The 12,941-nt window shown below is 38.7% G+C and overlaps 1 protein-coding gene across 3 annotated transcripts in view; it reads left to right on the forward strand.

Annotated features, from left to right (window-relative positions):
• PHYHIPL (phytanoyl-CoA 2-hydroxylase interacting protein like) overlaps positions 1 to 12,941 on the forward strand; it is a 55,044-nt gene that overhangs the window by 30,063 nt on the left and 12,040 nt on the right. The gene's annotated exons all lie outside the window — the stretch shown is intronic.

Raw genomic sequence — 12,941 nt, forward strand, 5'->3', positions numbered from 1 at the left:
AGCCTGGAACCAGCCACAGGCTCCATGGTAGCCCAGTGGACACGTGAGCTCCTTTCTTGTTTTTCCATATGTCAGTCTCACCTCTGCCAGCCCTGCTTCAGCCCCGTAGATCAGGAGCTCTCAGTGAGTACAATGGCAGGAGGAATCATTTAGGGGAGAGAAATTCTAACCCCTCCAGCATCTGAGAAGCAGTCCCCTCAAGAAGAAGCTGAGCCCACCTCTACTTAAAATTTCATATACCTTCTGCAAATCTCAAATCTCTGTTTTTATTGAGAAAGAGTTAAGCTATTACTATCTAATTAATCTCTTTCATCTTAAACCAGATTTTTCTATTGTACTAGCAATTTTCTTCTGAGCCTGCTAATCTGGTGGCTCTACCACCTTGTGTGAGAAGTGTTCTGAGCTCGTGTTTCCAAATTCACCATTTACCCTGCCATTCTGCCTCTATGATCTAGGTCAGAGTACACCCAGAATTCAGTCTTTCCAACAGCTTTCCAGTGAGGTTCCTGCTCCCAGAACCATCATTTCTAGAACAGGCAGAGTATTCCTTCTGTCATGTAAGGTGTGTTGAGGAAAGGCTCTGCCATATTCTTATTTATATTTCTCTAGTATTTCATAATTGATTTTTGAATGGGTTCCAGTCAGGCATTGTTATGTTCTGTTGTCTCTAAAGCCTTGCTGAAACCTGTTTTTCCTGACCTTGGTTTTTCATTTTGGGACTTCTCTGCCTGATTAGTTTTCCATTTTTTCCCCTACAATCTAGAAAGATCTCCTTGTTTACCCATCCCTTGTAATTTCCTGCGTCTTTTATTGTTCATGGTTTCTAAGCAGCAGGTTTGAAGGCTCTGCCTTTTCTGAATAAGGTAGTTTTCAGTCCTCTTGTGCTGCTGAAGTAGTGGTGGTATCTTCCACCCTGACTGAGGAGATAATCTTTAAAAATCCTTCCAGTCTGAGTTTTTCTTGGACCACTCAGGACAGTAGGTACATCTTCTGTTCTGCCAGCATGCATGGCCTTTTGTGCTTTTTGTGACCTGAAGGCTATATTTAATTCTGGCTGAACACAGGCTTAAGCTATGTCTTCTGTTCTCTTTTGACTGAATTTTTCAGCATGTTTCTTGCAGACCACTTTTTTCAGAAATTTGTAAACATATCTGGAGAAACAGTACTAACACTTCCAGTACAGGATATGTGTATTAAATATGTCACTGCTATAGAAATGTATGAACAAAGACAATGTTTAGGAGTTTGAACTAAAGAAAACTCTGCTCCAGGATCACTTTGTATGATTTCTTCACTAGAGTTTGTTCCACAGTGGAGCATTCTTTATTTGACCTTGAAATGTTTTCCTTCAGCACAGAAGATTTGCTTAGAATTCATTGTAGCGTTTGTAACTGAATCAGTTTTCACAGTGGTGTTTGTAGTTGAATCATTAGTCAGTTTTGTTTTATTGTTCTCAGAGTGTTCTTGTTTTATTTCTGCTTGAATGAACAAGGTGTTTTGCATGGATGTTTCCAAAAGCAATGATTAGCTGTACTGTTTTCATAACATAACAAGTATTCCTCTGAGTCTTGACAGGTATAGCTGCTGCCAAGAATGGGAAGCCTTAAAACTAGTTTGGTGTTGCTCTTTCATTCCTGCAGAGTGACAGAAAGTATTATCAGGGCTGCACTCTTAGTTCCAAGTGGAGTGGAGTCTGGAGTTTATTTCTTTGATGTTGGAGAAAATCATTCCCAGTGGCAGCTCTGGGAGAAGCACAGTTGAAGGAATTGCAGTATTAAGTTTGTATATCCAAGCACTCGTTAGGAGAATTCTTTGGTTTGCAGTGATCGGAAGCATCCCATAAATTTCTTTCCTGAGCTGTTCCATTGGCTTCAGTAAGATTTTGTGTAAAAACCAATTTGCATTCTTAATGTGGCATGATTAAGATCTTACAAGTGCTGTATTTTCCTAGTCTCTGGTGTGTGTGTGTTCTAGTTTATTTCATATAGATATGCATCTCATTTGGAGTTTTTCTCTATAAGTTGCAGTTTATCTGGATTTAATCTGTCTTCTCTTATAAGATAGATTTATATACTTGTTTATATATTTAACCTGTATTTAAAATCTGCATTTCACTTCTGGCTAGAAATAACATTTTAAAAAGATTATTCTGAGCTTTTTTTTATAGTTCACTTCTATGTGTACTCATAGTCGAAAACATTTGGACTTGAAAATAAGCAGGATAAAAAGATGTTAAAAGGCTCTTTCAGTCTTGGCCAGCTGTAAGTTCTAGTGTACAAGTATCTGTGGAGTGACTCATGCTGTGTTGTTGTTCTTTTTAATGCAACTTATGTAAAGGGAAATTGTATGTGGGTTTATATAAAGGAATGGATAAAATTAAAAACAGGGCGTGCAGCAGATTGTATTTTCTAATGGTCCATCTTCCATGTGATGACATAAAGTAAATACTATATACTTACACTTTCATGATGAACTTTATGCTGGTAACTTAATATAGATGTTGAGTAGAAAGCATGTGATTTTCAGAGCACTGCTTCTGATGAACTTCTAGCCTTTACAGTTCCAGTATAATTCCAAGATATATCTCTAATCACAGGAACTGAAAATCCCCTCAGGCTGCTGACTGGTTCCAGTAGATCACAGGGAATTTATGGCCCTCTTGTGTTGAACATACTGGAATTTTAGGCAGTGTTACCTGTGCTGTGATGACACAGCCACCACCTTACTCCTCATGAAAGGACAGGTTTAGGCAGTAAGATTTCTCATGGCATTTATTGTAATTGTCTCCCTTCTGCCCACATGTAGAGGTTGCTTTCTTTCCCCCATAGATGGAAGCACCTGAAACTCCAAATGCAGTTCTTTGTTTCCTCTGTCTATGAACAGCTCTGTGCCATGCTTTGGGACCCTGACAAAGAATATGTCACTTCTGTACTTCTCTTTGTCACCCTTTAGGTAGCATGGAGTTCTTAAATCATACTTGATATCCAGGGATCTGAGTAGAGCAGCCTTTCTAGAGCATGCGAGTTTAATTTCAGGTTTTGTGGCACATCAGTAGCCAGGTGGCCCAGCATGGCTTGTGTGGTAGGAGCACATCTGATATTCTGTGCTTTCTCATAATTGGAAAAGTACAGGGAAGACGGAACCACGATCTCCATGTATAGTGATTCTCCTTTTTCTGTTTTTGTATATTCTGTACTGTTCAGCTGCTTTCTGTGTTGCTTCCCCGAGCAGACCATCAGGAACCCCCCTAGGCTGCCTGGTGGGGCTGTCAGCCCTAGTGCAAGTGTGCAGTGCTGGAGATGGAAGCCAGAGAGGGAAACAAAATCCTTCAGTGTATCTCAGTATGCTTATTAGATTAGCTCATATAGTAGGAGTGGGAACTGGAAAGCATTCCTTGAGATGCTTTTAAATGGTCTAAATCCAAAAGACGAAAAACTAATCTAAATATGAATTCTTTTTAAGTACCATACCCAAGGGAACTTGTTTGGCATTGTGAATTTGTAGAAGGTTGTGCAGCTATTCCTCTATAGCTAATCAATTTTTGTCTTGTCATGATCATGATTGGTGCCATTGTTGCAGTCCAATGGCTGTTGATAGCCTGCATAATAAGACTACAGAAAAATTTGTAATGGGAGCTATTGTAAGTATCCAACTGAGCTGTGCTTTTTTAAAGAGCAATTTGAGAGTTATTGAGGACCATGGATTTGAATCTGATGTTTTTAGAATTGTTGCAGGTTTCTTTTAACTTAATCACATCAAAACTTCACTTTGAGTTTTCTCCTCTTCATTAGACAATTTTCATTAGATAACCTACAGGAGAGTTCTGTCACAAATGCCAGCAGGACAGGAAGCTGATCAGCTACACTGGGACTTCTAATAAATGTGCACAGTCAGTATGCTGTACTGTGTCTGAGTGAGGGGTGAATTCCAATGTGGTGAAGACTCTGCTGAAAGATTTATTTTGGCTACAATATTCATAACTGTGTCATCTTTATATTCTAGTAAAAGTGGAAAGCTTGACCTTATTGTAGTCTTCCTCTTGATAAGGAGTGTTTAGCAGGATCCTCTCATTTCTGCGTGCTTGCCTGCCTTAAAGAAACTGGAAGCAACCTAAGTTATCTGTGAGCTGTCTGCTCTTGTCAGAGATCCAAAAGTTAGGAACCGTCAACCAGTGGCAGACCTACATCTGAAGGCCTTGGCAATGTTCAGTTTTCCTAGGAAACCAGCTAAAAATGAAACAGAACAACTCCTGCCAAAAAAAAGGATTCTCAAAACCCCTATATCCTTTATTTGTCAGGGCCTGAGAGTCTGAAACAGCATACAATTCTGAAATGTGCATACAATTTGAATGTAAAATAGAACAGCACAAGTTACAAAGTAGAATTTCCTGAACTATTGTGAATATGTAATACATTTTAAATCACAGCTAAAAAGCACAAACTAGTGTAAACCAGAGCCAAATCCCATTCCTTACAAGAGATGTGTGTGAAAAGCACACAGCAATTGCCAGTGTGCTGAAGTAAAGAAATGCTCATTCATGCTGCAGACTGCCAGGGTATCCAGAGAGTTACAAAAGCCCACTCATGCTGAGCACCCTACTTTCCCAAGGAAAATGCTTAGTAAAACTATGTTCCCCAGCCTTGAGTTCTCTCTGCTGCCCTGCAAGTGATGAGTTTTGCCTTTCTCTCTGGGCTTCCATGTGTTGAAAGGAAGTGGATTTTAAATGAAAAAACCCTTTTGTGATCAAGGCACTTGCAGTTTCAGGGAAGCTGGCAGGTCACATTAAAGCTCATGTGAATACAAGGCTGCCTCATCTTGCTAGATTTGAACTCACATGACTCAACTTGAAGTAGAGAACACGTTTTTGGTTTAGATGAAGACACAGCTGCAATAAATGGCACAAGTTGTTGCCAGCCAAAGAATGAGGTAAACCGATATGAATGAGGTTCACAGTAATAAACTAAAATGGAACTGTCTCTCTCCTTTGTTTAGTGACATGTGGAAGCACAAATCATGAAAGGCCACTCACTTCTCTAATACACAGTTAATATTAAAAGCAATGGAAAACTGAGGGCAATGCTTTGCCTCAATTACACTGTTAGCTGAAGAGCACTGGAGCAATTAGGCTAGTGACCCAGAGCAGTGTAACTTGGATCGGAATCTGGCCCCAAGCAACTTGTCTGGGGTCATACAGTCAGTGCCTTCATCTGAGATCTGTTTTCCTTTGTTGTTAGTCCTGGAGACATAGGCAGTTCCATAGTCTCGGATGCAGCTGTACATTTTATTCACCAGAAGAGACAAACCTCATGCCATTAAAAGATTTTTATCCCTTCCTGCTCCAAAATCTGCCCCTTTGGGAATCAACAGGGTGGGAGTCCGCTGAAAAATTTTATTCCCAGTTTTCAGCAGAAGAGTACCAAGATAGCATCCTTAGAAAAATATACCACAAAGTGGACCTGAGAGCAGTCTGAAAACTGGTCAGAATTTCCCACTGGCTAGATAATGATAGGCATCTGATAACACAGACTTCTGCTAAATGAATGAAGTGCATATGATAGGTTGATCTGGCAGAGATTTTGTAGTAGTTTCTGACATACTTGCTTTCTAAGTCTGGAATTCTGTATAATTGAAGGTATGCATTACACTCAAATACTAGTTGTATAGGTAAGGACTGTAAAGTTAATTTTAATTTTTAAATGGCATTTAAATTAAGTGAGATGGTGGTTTAGAGCCTTTTACATCCCTTGTTACCTTCTTTCCCGTTCAACAACTGAGAAATGCACATTTTAATTAAAATTAGTTTTTCAAATGTATCTTGTAGCCAACACATGCTGAGAAGAGCCACTTACCACCCATGTACTGCAGCTTGCTGTGCTGAACAAAATGGGAGAATTTAATTAGGAGGAAATTGTGGTGGCTTAGTGTTTGTGGCCTGCAATGATGTCCTTTTTGGTTTCAAGAAGACACAATTGCTCTTGCCTGGCACTGATGGCAGAGTCATGAAAAGTGATGGTTTGCCCACAGGAGATTTTTTTTTTTTGCATACTGTAGCTCTCCTTTCACAGAAGGCCACAGAGAAGCTTGTTTAGCTTTATGTGACAAGGTCCAGCAGAAAATGAAGCCATGTTTAGTAAAAGCAGGCTGAGAATGTTAGAGGGAACTGGGTATAAATTGTTTTGCATACAGGAGTCACTGAGCAGACAGGATGAGGAGCAGGATGCTGATGGATGGTGGTGACATTTGCACTCAGTCTCAGCTTGGCTGGCCAATTCAGTTTGTTTGGTTTTGGTATTCATGGGTCATAAAAGGAGATCCCAGCACTTCTCGGCTCTCCACCCAGGGATTTGGTCACTCCTTAGAGCATGGTACGGTCAAAGGATCTCAAGAGATCTCCGTATCTTGGATACAGGGAAGAGTAGTCATGATAGCATGGATGGCAGTTTAATCTTCTAGCCTAAGTGGTTTTTCAGTCTTGCAGGTTTCCTGGTGCTTAGTGAAGAAAAATGTACCTACATGATTATTTACAACCTTTCAGTTGCATATTTCCATCTGATAATGAAAGTCCTCCTTTTTTATTTTATCTCCATTTATTTTTAATACAGTGAAAACTAAATTTTGTGTGAAGCCATATGTGTTTAGCATATTAGTGTGTTAACACTCCTCAACTTACATGTAATAAAATTGCAAAAATAAAAGAGGAAAAATTCAATAATAAAGGCCCAACCTTGTGGGATACCAAGTACTTTATAAAGGCATAGAGACCTCCAGTTTCCTTACAAATATTCTTCAAAAAATCTCTAATAGGAGTAAGGGGAGCTCTAAAAAAGGTAATTATATCAACAGAGACTTGCATCTATTTCCATTTCAGTACTCGGTCTAGGGGTTTGGCTGCTATGGACGTTCTGAAAATGTGGTTTAGTTTTGAATGAATAAGGTATAAATATTAAATACTTCCAAGATGCCAAATTACTTCAGGATATCAAATAACAATTAAATCTTAGTGAAAGAATAAGGTCAGCCTTGCCAATTTAGCCATTGATCTGATTTGCAGTCAGGGTTTGTGTTATCCTTTGGGTTTGTGGGGTTTGTGTATATAGTTGCAATCATGTTTTCAGAAGTTTTTGAGTAACTCAGCTTAGATTCCATTGATTTCAATAAGACTTTTTCTAATAATTTATCTATTTCTGAAGGTATTACTAATCATTACTTAAATTTTTATTTAGAGTAAGGGCAAAAATCAAAGGCAGCATTGATACTGATTTAGACCATTTGGCTGATAGCAACAGAGGACAATGTACAGTGACATATCTGAATTTTCTGTATGGTAATAGCAAGAGAGGAAACAATTATTTTGAGGAATTAGTTTAATGATGCAATTAAATGCACTATTTATTTTATTTATTTAAAATTAAATTACAGTTATTAAATAATTTCTCTATAATTGAAGTTAGCAAGTTATAAATTCATCCACATTTAAGCTTAAATGGTCCTGAGATATTTGATCCTATCAGTGCTTTCAGAAAAAAATTGTGGGGGTAAATTATGTATTTGACACAGAAATTCTGACAAATTATTCTTGAAAAGATTATCCCTTTTAAAGTGTTAGTCCAAATGATATTTCTGATTCAGTGACATGTATATTTCTTTGCTAAGGAGTTCAGAAATTGCCTACAGCGTAAAACATACTATTTATCCCCATGATTTTTCTTTTTTCTCTGGCAGAAATCTTTCAAATTGCTGTCGCATCACGAGAATCGGTCAAATTGACAAATGTAATTTAGGAAATTATTATAAAGGGTAACTTCAGCTAGCTCTTAGCTTCTGTGACCTCCCTCTCTAGTCTCTGAAAAGAATTAGATTCCTCCAGAGCAAAGTTAAATTGTGAGAGTTACCTGTAGGTACTCAGATTACCCCATCTAGGAAACTGCCTCTCTTCTCTGGATGCAAAGTGAGCCTGAGGAGGCTCACTGCCCAAGGGGGATGGTTTTTGTCAGTGTTTTTGTCTTTCTTAGCATAGTAAAAGTATTAGCATTTTCCAGTAGTCTGGAAAATACATATATATATTCATATATATATATAAATTCATATATGTGTTTTATGTACATCATATGAAAATTGTACCTAAACATCATTGCAGGTCATAGGCATAAAATCTTTTGGAGAATAGTCTTTGCTTTTGGATTAACAGGTGCATATTTTGTATGAAATTTATTCCAGGTGTAATTCAAGATATCTATGGTCTTATCACAGGAGTGAATATTGTTGGTTCTTTTCTTGTAACTGTTTCTGCTGTCATATTTGAGAAATATTTAGGTTTTATTATTAACTTAGAAGGAATACATATGGCCCAACAAATCTACTGTTGAGAATCCACTATCTATGCCAAAATTGATATTTCACAGAAATGTTATAATGTGACTATTTAATTTCTGCTTACTAATTATAGTAGCCTCCTCTGTGAAGATACACTTAATTTCATATTGAACATAATGTTGTGTTCAGTGCCTGCTGAGAGAATGAGCTGTAAACCAAAGCCCTTCAGTTCTGATAGCATAACCACGCTCCAAAATCTGCCATGGTACCTCTGTTGCTGCTCTAGCTGTCAGCTTTGCCACTCGTGTGTTGTGTATTCCCAGTGGTGTTGGTGGAACACAGACATTTGAGGAAACAAAGCCCCTGGAGTCCCACCTGCTTTTGTTCAGGGGCGTTTTGTTCAAATGGGCATCTGGGCTGGGGGGTGTTGGGGAACCAGCAAGGAAACCAGGCTTGGAAAGAGCAGGAGCTGGGAGCTGGGAGCCTGCACATCTCTGGCTGGCAGCGGCAGGAGTGAGAGATGGGGCTGCTGCTGATGTGAATCACGGCGCCACTTGTAGAGTGCATTCATCCTCAGTGTGAGAAGGAGGAAGAATCGAGTCCTTTGTAAGGGGCTGAGACAAATTTTTCAGCACAGAAACCAGGCAATCCAGAGATTGCTCAGTGCTTTGTTTATGTGGGCACTCTTTGGGGGGCATTCTCAGCTGAAGAAGATGCCTGTACTGAAGGCACATTTGTACTCACAGAGTCCAGTTGTGTTCTCTTTCTTTGGTGTGTGGAATATTCCTGCTGAAGTCAATGTCCTAGATTAGCAGGAAACAGATAAATTAAGCTGTTAAAACCATGTAATAAGAATCTGAGTGTATATGCAAGTTTCAAAACCACTCAGTAAATATAGATACACATGTTTTAGTGAAGTAATGCTTTATTCTTGAAACTATTTTTAAAGTATTTTGGACACAGTGCACATTTCATACTAGAAAATGCACAGCAGTAGTATTAGACAATGGGGAGGAAATGAGGAGAAGGTTTAGAGGGATTTATCCCTCTAACAGGATTTCTAGGGTCAGGCATTCTCTCTTTATCTAATTTAGGAATTAGTTTTACAAGGATACTTATTTAGAAAATATTCCTAAATATGCTTATATAAGTATAAAAATCTCTATTGGGAGGTAGTTTACCAGGATTCTGGGGGAGAGGAGAGAGAGATACTTAAGAGTCTGAGACTCTTCACTCATTTTTTTGTACAGGAAAAGATGCACAAACAAAACATCAACATTACTTCTGTGGTTATGGATAAAAAATTGAGCTTTGAAATAGAGTAACTATCCTAGAGAAGTGCACTTACATAGCCTAACAAATAACAGGCTTGAATTAATGGGGTTTTTTTTAATGTTGTTGCATTTGTATTTCCTCTGTGTGATTTCACTGTCTCTCTTGAAGAAGGTGTTGCTGTGAATATTGAAATGTTGGTATTCAGGTTAATTATTTGCTTGGTGAGGACGTATTGTCCTGGCTCTGTAATTCTATATAGCCAGCCATTGGACAGGGAGCCATTCATTGCTGAGCACAGGAGGAAAATATGAGACTGTATTTTTGCTTAGTTAAATTTAAAGTAGCAGCTAATATGTAATTTCCTGGCACTTCCCTGTCATTTTTGATGGTTATACACAATGAAGAGTTTTCTCCCTTCTATTGAATTTTTGAGGAAATTAAATACCTTCTCAGTAAATTGGAGAATTCACTCTCAATTACAGCACTTAAATATTGTCAGTCTAGATCGGATTTCTGTAATTACAATATTTTACCTCTAGAGCTGTAATACATAACCTATCTGTTGAATTATCAAGACAAGAAAAGGTAGAAAGTTCTGTTTTTCAGAAGGTGTAAGGTTTCTCTGCTCATGTCATGGGAGTTCCAGTTTGTAAATGAGTTGTTCTCAGTTGCTAGCATCCACGTCTATAAGAGGATTTCTTATGTCATGGTACCTAAGGCATGTGTGCTCTTAGACATTGATCCCATCTCATCAAACATTTCTTCTTCAAAATACCATAGCTAATATCTCTCATTGTATTGAAAATGTTACCTTGAGAAAACCACATTTTGATTTCCTCAGTGCATGCATTTTAAAATCTGGATAAGGTGAGATTTTTTTAAAATGTGATTCATATTATAAAATTCTGTTTGGCCTTTAGTGTGTTTATTGCATATGCTGTTGGTATCTATCCATCTATAAACCTAATCTTTCAGGGTCTCAGAAATTGCTTCTCATCCTTATCTACACATATTTTGATTTTCAGATATCTTCCCAGAATGTATTAAGCATCTAGCATTAGCTTTTAATTTTGTACTTTGTGAGTACAGTCTCGCTTATTTCTTGCTCATGAACCCGAGTCACGTTTCCCTCATCCCATTCCTAGGTTTTCATGGAGCTGGCAGCTCACAGAAGTAACTGCAGGAGTTAATGTCTTGTGTGTATTCCCAGACACTACACCCAGCACCTGGTGCAGCCTCTCCTGCATGACAGCAGCCCTGATGAGTGAAATTACATCAGTGTAGGGGAATATTGTGGTCAGACACAGAATATTGTGGTCGCCAGGGTTCCACTGACTTTCCTCCCAGTCACTGCTTGTGTGCTATCACCAGGGCTTCCCTGTGTTTTTGTCATTCCCAAATCATTCAGTGGTTTCTGGATGTCTCACCCACCATAAAAACATTGCAACGACCTAAAGGCTGCTTTGAGGTGCTTGAATGCAGACAGACATGGTGTGGGTGAACAGAGCAATCACCACAATCTGGGATTTCTTTTTTGTAGCAAACTTTCGGTCCTGGGGAAAAGGCCGGTGTTAGAGATGGAGGTTCTTCAAGAGCTTGGCATGTTAGGTGTGCTTAGATTTCCTTGTGGTCTTTATACTTCCCCTAAAATATGTGTGTTGTATCACCTAGTTTTCTGTCTAAGCACTACCCTACCCCTAACCCAACATCATGGGATTCCAGATCACAAAGATGCAGGAGCAGCAATGCTGGGGCTCTGCTGGGGTAGCCTTGCCTTTTCCAGCCCCAGTTTTCCTGAAGCTGCAGGCTCTTTGACTCTTTCAACCCTAACCCCTACCCTAACCCTAAAAATTACCTGGAAGTTTTCTGCTTGACATTTACTTACAGCTGTTTATTCACTTCAAAAGCAAAGAAATTAAAAGGAATGAGACTGCATATATGTGTGCCAGGTATTAATACCAAGAAATGCACAGAAAATTATACCTATTTCCAAAAGCACTTTTGCTCTTTGCCGCTGGTGTTCTCCAAAATGTTTCTTTCTTTCTGTTATTTTTGACAAAGTAAAAATTTGACAAAGCAGTCAATTACTGCTTTGCACATGTCCTGAGGCTGAAACCACCTTGGCTGTCGGTAACACAGCTCAGGCCCTGAGTATGGAATACAGAATCTCATTTTTAGGCAAATAATTTGCACATTGAGCTGTTGTGGATTTATGGCTTGGATTTCCTGGCTGCATGTCTGTTCAGGATGCTACACAGTGTTCAGGGAGCTGGGGTCTCAGTCTGTCCAGCTCTCCAGCTCTGAGAACCTCAGCAGCCACACTCCATCTTCTGCTTAAACACAGAGCCTCACTCTTGGAAGAGCCAATCATATGAAGCCTTTTCAGTGTACCTGGCAGAGCTTTCAGTCATCTTTCAAATACAAATTGCTTGCAAAAGAAAGCAGTGCCATTTTCTCCCTGCTGGCTTTCTGAAATGTCATGTTGGGAAAAGCACTTGCCACGTCTTTCATATGAAGAGAAAGCTTTCAGTAATGACTGGTGTTTCTGAGTCTGTTGCAGCCAGTGCAGCTGTTGGAAATGTCACTGTGTATGGCACAAACAGGGGGCATTTTGAGCAAGACCATGCACTAACTGATTTTGGTATTAGTTGAAAAATAATTTAAGAAAAGCAATAGGATGTTTGAAGAATAGACAACCTTTTAGATGTAAATGCATAAAATAAGACAAAACCAGAAAAATAGTTTTATTAGTTCTTGAAGTCATCAGTAAAAATACATTATTCACAATACTAGCTGGAGATCTTTGAATTTTGCAGAGTCTGTGATTGAATTTCACATATCTATGGGTAGAATTTTCAACAATCAGGCCAACAGTAATATTCTTGCACTGAAGTGCTGGAATAATTCTTTGGCAGAGTACGTTGAGAGGCTGAAATGTTCCTCATGTTTTCCAAGTAAAGTTTTTACTTTTACTACTGCCCAAACACCTCTGAGTTCAGTTTTTTATCATTTTTTACTAGCTATGATGAAAATATAAATACTATCTTTTTCTATAATTAGATGTGGCTGTGAATAATTCTGACAATGCATTGCCCCACATCCCTGCATGAGTTTCCCATCTTCGTCACCTGGCCAGAGTTTGGGAGCTTTCCTCCCTTTCTTAGGCTTTTGTTTTCATTAGCTTTTTGTTTTCTCCTTTGGTTCTATCTCTCCTTATCTATGTTCAATTTTTTTTTCTGTTCTGTTTCTTTCCTTCTTCTCTTACATCATGTCGATTTTTTCATTTTTTACCCAGTATTTTTTCTCCACTTACTGGGCTTTTTTCGTTTGTTCACTTTTGACTTGGGTCTTAT

The sequence above is a fragment of the Passer montanus genome, unplaced genomic scaffold (assembly GCF_014805655.1).
Source record: "Passer montanus isolate IOZ18808 unplaced genomic scaffold, ASM1480565v1 scaffold42, whole genome shotgun sequence".
Taxonomy (NCBI): Eukaryota; Metazoa; Chordata; class Aves; order Passeriformes; family Passeridae; genus Passer; species Passer montanus.